Source organism: Musca vetustissima, unplaced genomic scaffold (genome assembly GCF_032173495.1).
Source record: "Musca vetustissima isolate MV318-11 ecotype Yass unplaced genomic scaffold, APGP_CSIRO_Mvet_v1 utg28829, whole genome shotgun sequence".
In the NCBI taxonomy this organism is placed as follows: domain Eukaryota; kingdom Metazoa; phylum Arthropoda; class Insecta; order Diptera; family Muscidae; genus Musca; species Musca vetustissima.
The window spans coordinates 42,419-53,298 of NW_026884369.1; positions in this window are offsets into that span (position 1 = coordinate 42,419).

Below are 10,880 nucleotides of genomic sequence, written 5' to 3' on the forward strand. Positions count from 1 at the left end.
TAATATAATCAACTAAACAGAATTGGTACATTAGAACCCCTGAATAATTTTCGTGTCGCACAGTGTAATCATTTCAAAAATTGTACATACAAATAAATCTCTTTTAAGGCGATGAATATCTGCACTTTTTTAATCTAACTATAAATCGGTCAAAAGTAGCTATTTTTTAACCAGTTGAAAAATAACTAGTTTTTAACCAGTTGAAAATAGTCAGTTTTTCCAAAGGAAGATAATCGATAAATGGACTAGTAGTGACTATTTTAAAATTTGTTTAAAGTTAGTTTAGAACTAGTTAATTTCCCTACAGGGTTATTATCAGCGCGCACATACACCATTTGAACATCATTTATGAAATGTATAAATGAGAAGTGATCATAAATAAAATTAATGATGCCGAGCATGTTCATATTTTTATGAGCAGTAGTTTTTCCTACATCCAAGGTACCTATATCCGCCGTTTCATTGGGCGGAATAGAATATGGCTGGGCTCTTTAGATTCGACATTTGATTAAATTTGGACTGCATGTACCCAAAGTTTTGAAGGGTATCATAAAGTCGACCCCTTCCTAATTTTAAACATTCCTCACTGGTTTTTATTACATTACTAAAATGTAACTCTAGTAAATGGTTGTGGTTCATTTTTGTTGAATGATAATCTGAGTATGCGATTGCATAAAATATATTTTTTTTGTAAATTTGGACCATTTTGTGGGAATTGGACCTATGGTTTCTATATCGAATCATGCCCTAAGTTTGGAAGGAATGGAGTCCACTATGGATATTTCAATAAAGAATATTTTTGATCGTATTAAGGTATATATAGGCAAGATAATCTTAGAAAATATTTACCATTGTATCCTAGTTTACCGTTGACTTACCTCTGCAACGTAAAGAAAACGTCATAGCCAGTATAGAAAAATATATATTTTTTTCAACTTTATTAGATCTATTCATACACTAATTACAGACAATTAATACTTATGTGATTTACGTTGACTACGACTTTTTTGTCGTAGTCAACGCAACGATGCTGCAAGTAGCACCATAATTACTCTCCTACCTGGACTTGCACTTGAGAAAAATACCGATAAAAAAGCCAGAGCAGTTAGAGAAGTGCTTAATTGTCGCCTTCAAATAATGTTGGTGCGCCTCAAGTTATCCGGCGTTAGAGCGTCGTCATTGGTTGCTTTTATTTGTTTTATCGCTGCAAAAAGGATTATCGTCCAACTATTAATGTAATAAATACTCATATACTCGTGGAACAAGAATGAATATTTCCTAGACGCCAAGAGTTGGGTAAAAGTCTATTTCGTATCGGACGCCTGTTCGAAGGGGAGGAGATACATGCATAGTTTTCTTTTTGTACCAAAAGCCAAGTAGTCTTTTAATTATTCCATGAGTTTGAATATTCATTTTGGAAAAACATAAAACGACAAATGGAAATATTTCACTTAGTTTTTTTTTTTGTTTTTCCACTCTGAATTTTCTGGGCTTTTAATATCAAGGAAATATGCATTTGTTTGTTGTTCCTTCGCAGGCTGGTGATGGCGATAAGCTTAAGTTGAAGAAATAAAAAAAAAAAACGAAAAAATCCTATGGCTGAGGGAAAAGTTATATACCGTGAATATATAAATCCCCAGCAGAGATTAGTCAAATGATTTAGTAAATGTAATTTATGTGTTTGTGCCAGTAATTGCATTGCTAATAAATAAGATGTAAGTCTTTCGTCCAAAGGGGCTGGGAATGATATTCTATAGTTGTGCAATAAGATCTAAGTTAGGGATATTAAATATTAAATTTTATGTTGTAATTACAATCTGATGCATATACATATATCTTTAATATCAATTGGCATATTTTGTAATTGTATGCGTCTTACTGATAAACAAATAATCTTAGCCATATTAAAATGCGGATATTTATAATATCGAAAGCTATAAGTTTGTGGTCTCCTAAATAATCGATTCTTTCCTTGAATGCAAGGGCGTGGTGCATCATGAATTTTTGTCACAAGGTTGTACGGTCATGAAGGAAAACCATATCATAGACTTTGAACCTTAATAAAGTACAAGTTCACACGTTGTGAGTTTTTGGCCCCCGGTGAATTTTTCATATTGCCAATACAGAATACACCGCTGAAAGTAACGCGTTTTGCTACGTGTGAGAAAATGGCTAATAAGGCGTCTGGTCTCAACGCCTATAAAAATCCTATATTCAAATATGAAAACTTTTTTCTTCAATAATATTGTATCATATATTTGTGTAAAACTTCTATTGCAAAACTTTCATTAATTATTAATTGGAAGTGAGTTGCATCTTTCAAGATAAAAAGTGTCGATTTACAATGACAATTTTATTGCGCCGTTACTTGTAACTTCTTGTAGTATCTTTTTCGTTACTTCACTTCGATATTAAAGCGATAGTTTACAGTTATTCACAAATTGTGTAAATTAAACAAAAATAAACAAGCATAGTTAATTTGTAGATAGTGAGATAAGACGTAAGACCAAATTAAAAACATGATTCAAAAATAGAACGTCACTACATGTGTCTAAATTTATTGTGTTCCGTGGAAAAAGTGTAGTGATACTGAATAAAATTGATATTAATTTGTAATAGGATACATAGTTATTTTTATACCCATCACCACACAGTGGTACATATTAGACATAACTCCCATATATGGTAAATTACAAAATTCCTTTAAAATTCCATAAAAAAATATTAAAAAAATTTTTTTGCGAGCACATTCATAATTTTTGGTACATAGGTTAAGGAAAATATGCTGATTCAAAATCTGTTTGCGTTCCCAAGTTTAAATCTTGCCTTTTAAATATAAATTAAATGAATTCCTATTTGTTGTAATTCGCGACTTTCTTCACAAATGGTTAAATACATTTGTTTTCTTTGCAGTACTAGTCAAATCAGATTGACTAGTACTAATAGTCGTGAAAAACAAATAAAATCTTGAAAATATCTGAAAATAAAATAAATTAATTTCTGAATTGCCATAATTTTTTTTTTAAATTTTTGATTTTTCCTCTGTTACGAGTTTTGATTTTAAAAACGACCAAATATATTGCAGTTACAGTATATGAAAATGATCAACATGAAAAAGCATAAATAAATCTCTTCCAATAATTATGTATTTTTCGAGGTTTTATTAAGCGGCCAACGTGTGCCGCTCGATGCACTTTACTATACAAAAACCCTAAAAATGACTAAAAATGGCGCAACGTGCATACGATTTTTATGCGCATCAGATTTCAGTAATCTCCTATGAAAATACACAAAAGGACACCTATTTTAAAAGGATTGGTGAAGAACCGCGGATGTGCCTCCACATTCGATTTTGGATAAAATACGCATATTATTCGCGTATCGATATATTTTTGACATATTTTCACACAGATTCGCGAATATGATAACACTAGAATGAATGTATGTGAAATCAATTCGAAGAAAAACGCGATTATATACGCGAATTTGTCAAAATAAGCTTTTACAGTGGGTGGGCTCATTAGATCCGGCACGTAAAAAAACTAAAATCACGCGGGGTTACACGGAATTTGAATGGACTTTCTTAATTTTAGACTCAAAAAAGTTTTTTATAAAAATTTACGCACCAATTTTTTTTTTGATCACATGTGCGTGCGTTGTGTAGTTTAGCCACAAATCAGGAAGGAACACAAAAAAACTCGTTGGCTTCAACACATTTTCTCCTATTTTTTTTTACATTAGCACCATCACAGCTTCCACGTAACTTATTATTTATATAAATATTTTAAGATTTTGACAAGAACACTTCATTTAAAAAAATGCATTTAAATTATATGCAATATGTTCATATTTCGCGAGTTATAACATTGCAAACCTCTGCTTCAAAGAATTTAAAATATTTTTGTAATTTCCCATATATACTTTGTGGGGTCTCTGGTAATATAACCACTTTTTCATAAGTTTTTATAGGAAGTCGCGATACACATAAAAACTCAAAGATGTACATTATAGAGTCAAATAAAAACAATGCAGTCCAGATTACCGAATAATCCGAATTAGGGAGGTCCGGATCATCACGATTTTACTGTATTGACATTTATCGACAATTATGGATATAGTTTGGTATTCTGTATATATATATATATATCAAGTTCTAGAATTGAAAAAAATATTATTTATTTTATGTGTGGTGCATCGCCGAGCCACTAAAACCAGGAAATCGATTTATGAAAAAATTATCAATATACTCCAGCCTCTGTCATTTCGACTTTTACCCATTGTTGACAAATATTCCATGCAGAGTCTCAGACATAATCTTTGACACTCCTGACTCTGATAGTCGTAAGTTCAAATTATTTCGGACACTCATCTAGTACGATCCCTTGGCTAAAAAAATTAAACGTTGCTGCTGCCCATGGTGATGGTGTTCGAAAGGAATGTTTAACTGGTCCGCGTTTCAAATGAGGTGCTATCCAATACCAAACTATTTCAAGAACTAGAACTATTATTTGCCAACATTTGAATTAACTAATTATTTTTCTTTCAGCAATTTAACACTAGATTGCCGAAGGCGGTCATTTTGACCATTTTTATCAGTAATATTGCCGAAGACACTATATTAATAACACTGTGCGACAAAATTCAATTGTTTCGATAATTACCGGGAAATTTCAACAGATTATGAAAGAGAGGCTAAAAAAAGAAGACACGTGTATCGGCGTTTTGAAAGTTTACGTCGGGAGGTAATCTAAAATGGCGGGGCAATATTCCCCCTTTTCAAGAATTTTTATCATTTTCGAATTATGATTTCATGAAATTCTTGCATTGTAGGTATATAGTGTCTTCGGCAATATTATTGATAAAATATCTAGGAATATTTTGGTATACAGCTTTAACCCTCAACCGAGTCATTGAAGGGGTCTTTTCGGTCCCTTTTTCCGGGAGTGATTGAAAACTCATTCAAAACGGGGTTAAAGCGGCTCAGAATTTTCTACAGAAATGTTCGCCATAAAGTTTTACTATAAGTCTCAGAATAGACTAAAACTCAAAAATCAGCCTAAACGTCAAAAATCTTAAAAAAAAAAACAAAAACTCATTTTAGGGTTAATATCGTACTTATTACTTGGTTTTACCCATTTTCCCACAAGATGACGTTTTAGAAGGATGGTACAAGGGACAAAAATATTCTCCACCAAATTTTAGCATAAGTCACAGAACAGGAGAAATCTGTATATATAATGTATATACCGAATATATAGTCATACATTTTGAACCAAAAATTCAAAATATTCTTGTATTTTTTCCAAAGACATTACCCAGTATTTTTTCGACGAAGTGCATTAAAGTAACCTGAAACTTAATTTAAGTATATAATGTCAAAGAATAATCTATGTCCAAATCCACTTCAAGTCTTGAAACAAACTATATATTTATATTCAATAGTTTTTAAGAAATTTACAGTATAAAATTATATTTTGTTTTTGCAAAATAGTCAGGCTTAATCCCAGATTGTTGTTTTTATAAAAAACAACTATGATTTTGTTTTTTTTTATAAAAACAACAATCTGGGATTAAGCCTGACTATTTTGCAAAAACAAAATACAAATGGTATCCCAAATAACCCGCTAACACTACTGATGTATAAAATTATATATAATAACAAAATTTTTTTTTTTGCAGATTTCAGTTAATTTTATACTGTAAATTTCTTTCTTGAATATAAATATATAGTTTGTTTTAAGACTTGTAGTGGATTTTGACGTAGATTATTTTATTCTTTCACATTATATACACGTGTCTTCTTTTTTTAGCTCCTCTTTCATAATCTGTTGGAATTTCCCGGTAGTTATTTTTTGTGCTGTACAGTGTTATCATAGTTAACTTTCTTTTTTTGTAAATTGTTCTTGAAAATACAGAGGTAAGAACTATGGGCACATCATTTACATGAAATTTGTAACAGATATTTACATACATGTTCTGTTTTTGCTGCATTCGGTTTTTAACAATTCAGTTAACTTTGAACAAAATCCAAATGAAAGGAAATTATTTTAAATGTTTGAAACTTTTTTGCAATGTATAAAGTTTCAATGTGGATGTGAGTACAAGAATTTATATTTACTGAGGTGTGAATAAATAAACACTACAGCAATACATTATGCATAGGGTGCAAAAAACGAAAATATAACAAATTATAAATATTATAAAATCGAAATGAATATGGGATAAATTAATGCAACAGTGATTGGGTTGTTGGCGTTTATTTGTTTCACAAAAAATTGGTCAATAATCCATGAAGAAACATTGGAAGGAAACTCGCAAAAATAAGATGAACATGTCAATATATAGAGAAAAAAATCCTATTTTTCTATATATAATTATCACCTTTCCGCATATTGTGAACGAACCCAATGATGTACCAACAATACCAACCCAATTCTATAAGTATGAAAAAATAGATTCTTACATGTGAAGGCTACGTATGTATTATACGGGGTGGGGTGTATTTATAAAATGTGCAATCCAGTGCAACCTCTTGAAGATAATAATAATTTAGTGTTGTTGAAATGACTTTTGACCATCAACTACAATTGATATTATTAGCCAGAATGCATGCAAATGTTTAGTATGTGTGTGCATTTGCAAGTATGGAACCTCCATATCTACACATACTTGAAACAAACAAAATAATGATACGTCTATGAAAATTCCATACCACAGTCTTTAGGAAGCATTATGCCAAATAAACTATTGGTACTTTTCTACTTTATGAGTATCCTTTTTTTGGAAAGTAAACATTTTCAGTATAATTGTTGTTGTTGTTGTTTTATTTTTGTTCGCATTCATATTCTAATTTTATTTTATTATTTTCCCAAGTATTGTTTTAGAAGGAATCAGCATGAGGAACAGTTTATTACACAAAACACACACATACACACGTCCCGAAATCAGATATGCTCACACATGCATTAGAGGAAACTTTTCTTAAAATTCGCATAAAGGCATTCAGATTACTGGCAATGAAAATATTCATAGGTATTTTTGAGAGTTATTCTCTTCATTTGTGCGCGGTATTTTAAAGAATAATATTTGTGAATATGGTGTGAGCTGTTAAGAAAAATCCTAAATGAAAAATTTAGTAGAAAATTTGTTCAATTCATATTTGCACAGAAATTGAATAGAACCACTTATTTGTAAGCATTATGAAAACGTGAAAGCTGTAATTAAAAACAATACCAACAAAAATGCAAATGGTCTTGAAAATCGAAAGTTAGTGTTATAAGGGGCTACCAAAAAAATTAAAATTTGTGTGAAGTGGCGTTTTACTCGATAGAATACCCATAAATCGGTCGAAAATCTACCTTTTTGTGTTCTTCCTATCTCTAACCTAGCGCCGACTTTGCAAACAAGACATCCATATGTCCAAGTGTGGCCTCGAAATATTTGGGTCTAGGACATATACTTGTAAAGATATGACAATTGAATTTCCAGAGTGGCCGTTAGATGCTTTTTGATCTGCTGTTATTATACAACATTTTTGTTAATTACAATGATAACAAATTCCGTTGCTCTCTGAAATGCCCTGGAATAATGAGGAAAATCGTATTAAATATACAGTACGAAGAGTCATTTATGAGTAGATGAGCATACATACGATACTTATAACTAGACCTCGGATTTTTGCATATTTTTCATCCGATTGAACTAAAACTTGTATTTAGGCATTTCATGCCTGATAATCGAATATCAGGTCATGTCAAAAATATGGAAAACTTTCAAAACATATCACATATGCAATCAATTAAAAGCTTAAAGAATGTAAAACAAATTATTTTTCGCGACAATTTTTGAAAATTTTATAAATTTTTATACATATGTTAGGAACTAGCAAAGTGCCCGCTACTTCGTATGCGGAAAGGGAATATATATTTTATCAAATAGCACTTTAGCACTTTTCGAACACATAGGTACACATTTTCAAGACTACCTCCATATCACCACCACTAAATTTAGTACCAAAAACCCTTTGGTACTTCTTTCGAACTCTTCGTCAGTTACCCACATTCAAAATTTTAGGTTTCCAGTTTTCTTCGTTATCCAAATCCAAATTAGTGCATTAGCTATTCTATTTACTATTCGTACACATAAATTTGAGTTTCCAAAGTTATCTCCATAGCTCAATACTACACTTTAACAGTAATCTAAATTCCAAATCTCAGGATTCAACAAAATTCAAATTGTTCCAAATTTAGACCATTTAATACTTTTCATACTCATAAGTAAGAGTTTTTAAAAATACATCAATCCTACACTCTAACAGTAATCCTAATTCCACCAAAATCCAAATTGTACCAAATTTAGTACTCATAAGTACACATTTCCAAATGTACCTCAGTCCTGCTTTCAAATAGTAAGCTTAAGTCCAAATTTAATAATTTTAGCTCTGTCTGTTCACCAAAAACTAAAGCGTACCAGAATTGACCCCATTCTGTACTTTTCGTACCCATATTCCAAACGTATATCAATCCTACACTCCCACAGTAACCTATGTTGCAACTTGCAGGATTCGAATTCTACCCGTTCACCAAAGACAAATTGTACAAAATTTTGTCCTTCACGTACCCATAAGTACGAATTTTCAAAGCTTCGAATTCTACCAGTTCACCAAAGTCAAATTGTACAAAATGTTGTCCTTCACGTACCCATAAGTACGAATTTTCAAAATTACCTCAGTCATGAACTCCATTAATAACCTTAAGTCCACATTTAAGGATTCCAGCTCTATCCGTTCACCAATATCCAAAATGAACCCAATTTAGTACCATTTATTACTTTTCGTAACATAAGTACGATATTTTAAAACTTACTCAATTCCACACTCCAACAGCAATTTTAATCATAAATTTCAGGATCCCAGCCCTATCCGTTCACATAGATCCAAATTATACTATATTTATTCCAACAATGTATCAATCCTGTACTCTAACAGTAATTTTATTTTCAAATATAAGTTTTCCATCTCCATCCTTTCACTCAAGTCTAAAGTGTACTAAACTTAGTACCTTATATTACACATAATTACGCAATTTTAATTCCAAATTTTAGGATTCCCGCTCACACAAAACGAATTACTTAAGATCCATAAGTACGAAATTCCAATACTACCTTAATGCTGTAATTTGCATTCCAAATTTGAGTTTTTTCTATCCGTTCACTCTAATTTATTGCCTTTTTAGTACCATTTAGTACATGTAATGGCTAATTTTCAAAACTACACACATCAAGTTGTACCAAATATAGTACCATTTAGTACACATAAGTACTATGCTTCCATATCTCACTTGTATATTCTAACAGCAACCTAATTCATATTTTCAGGATTCCATCTCTATACACTCAACTAACTGCAAATAGTACCAAATTTAGTACCATTTTGTACTTTTTATACACTTAAGTACGAATTTTTTAAACCATTTCCAGACATCAACACCACTTCCTAACCTGTATTCCATATAAAATTTCAAGATTCTAACTAAATATGTTCAATATACATACAATTAGAACTAAATTTAGTAAAGTTTAGTACTTTTCGTACACTTATAGGTCGAATTTCCAAAAACCCTTTTGTACATCTTTCTAACTTTTCATCAGTGACCACCATTCCAAATTTCAGAATTCTAGCTTTTCCCGTTAGCCTAATACAAAGGGTACCATATTTGGTACATTTTAGTACTTTTCGTACCTTTCTAGTTCGAATTTCCAAAAACCCAGCCTTATCTCACGCCTACACACCAACAACAACTTACACTCAAAATTTCAAGCTTCTAGCTTTAGCCGTTTCGTCTGGGCGATGATCTGTCAGTCACTCACTTAACACTAACCTCTTTTATATATTAAGACTAGCGGGCCCGGCAAACGTTGTCTTGCCTTAGCAATATTGTTAAGGAATAATTTTCGATATTTTAGATTTGTTTTTCAATTTCTATTCATACTTGCATAAACATTTTATTTGTGTATGAAATATCCATGAACATTTTTCGTATGGATAAACATTTTATAGTTGTCTCCCATATACCAATATTGATCTTTACATCAGAAGCTACAGAATATCAGGATTCAGTTGGGTTGGGTCTAAAACACATCGACATTCACATATATTAACATTATAGTTCCGAGTATATACTTTTTGATGTTTATGACCGAGTGTTGTTGCTATAGAAAATAAATTAACTTATAATTGAAAAATGTGCGAGGACATTTTACAATTTTTGTTCTTGATTTATAAGCGGTACAATTGTCGAAATGGCAAACGTTGTTTTCCCTTCTAAAATTTCCGTGGATATAATTTTTGTAATAATTTAGATATCAAGAGTCGAAATTGTCATTCAGTATTCGGATTTAATTAGATTATTTCCCAATATGTTTATACGACTTCCACATAACGGTAGCCCAATGCTATGTAAGCTTTTTATAGCTTTCACCATAAGGTAAAATGTATATTAAATTTGTCATTCCCTTTGCAAGCCTGGGGGCCCCGATGTCGAAATCACGATAGTGATCACAATATTTAAGATAGAGATTTGATTGGATGTTTGTTAATAAAAATAGTAGGGGAGAGGGGGGCACATTTGAACGTGGGGCACCTTTGAACAGCGCTCATAAAATCTTGGTTTAATATTTTTCCGACCCGCAACCACATTTTTGTATATGGCAATCTTGTTCTCTATATGCGTAAACCACTTTGGCTTGCTTTTTCAGTTGTCGAAAAATTGTGCATGGGTGACCATGTTTTCTCAGTGTCATTGTAAACTTTTATTCATTTGGTTGTAAGGGCGCAGGAAGAATTCTGTGATAGTTTTCTTTCGTCAAACAAATTTTTTGCA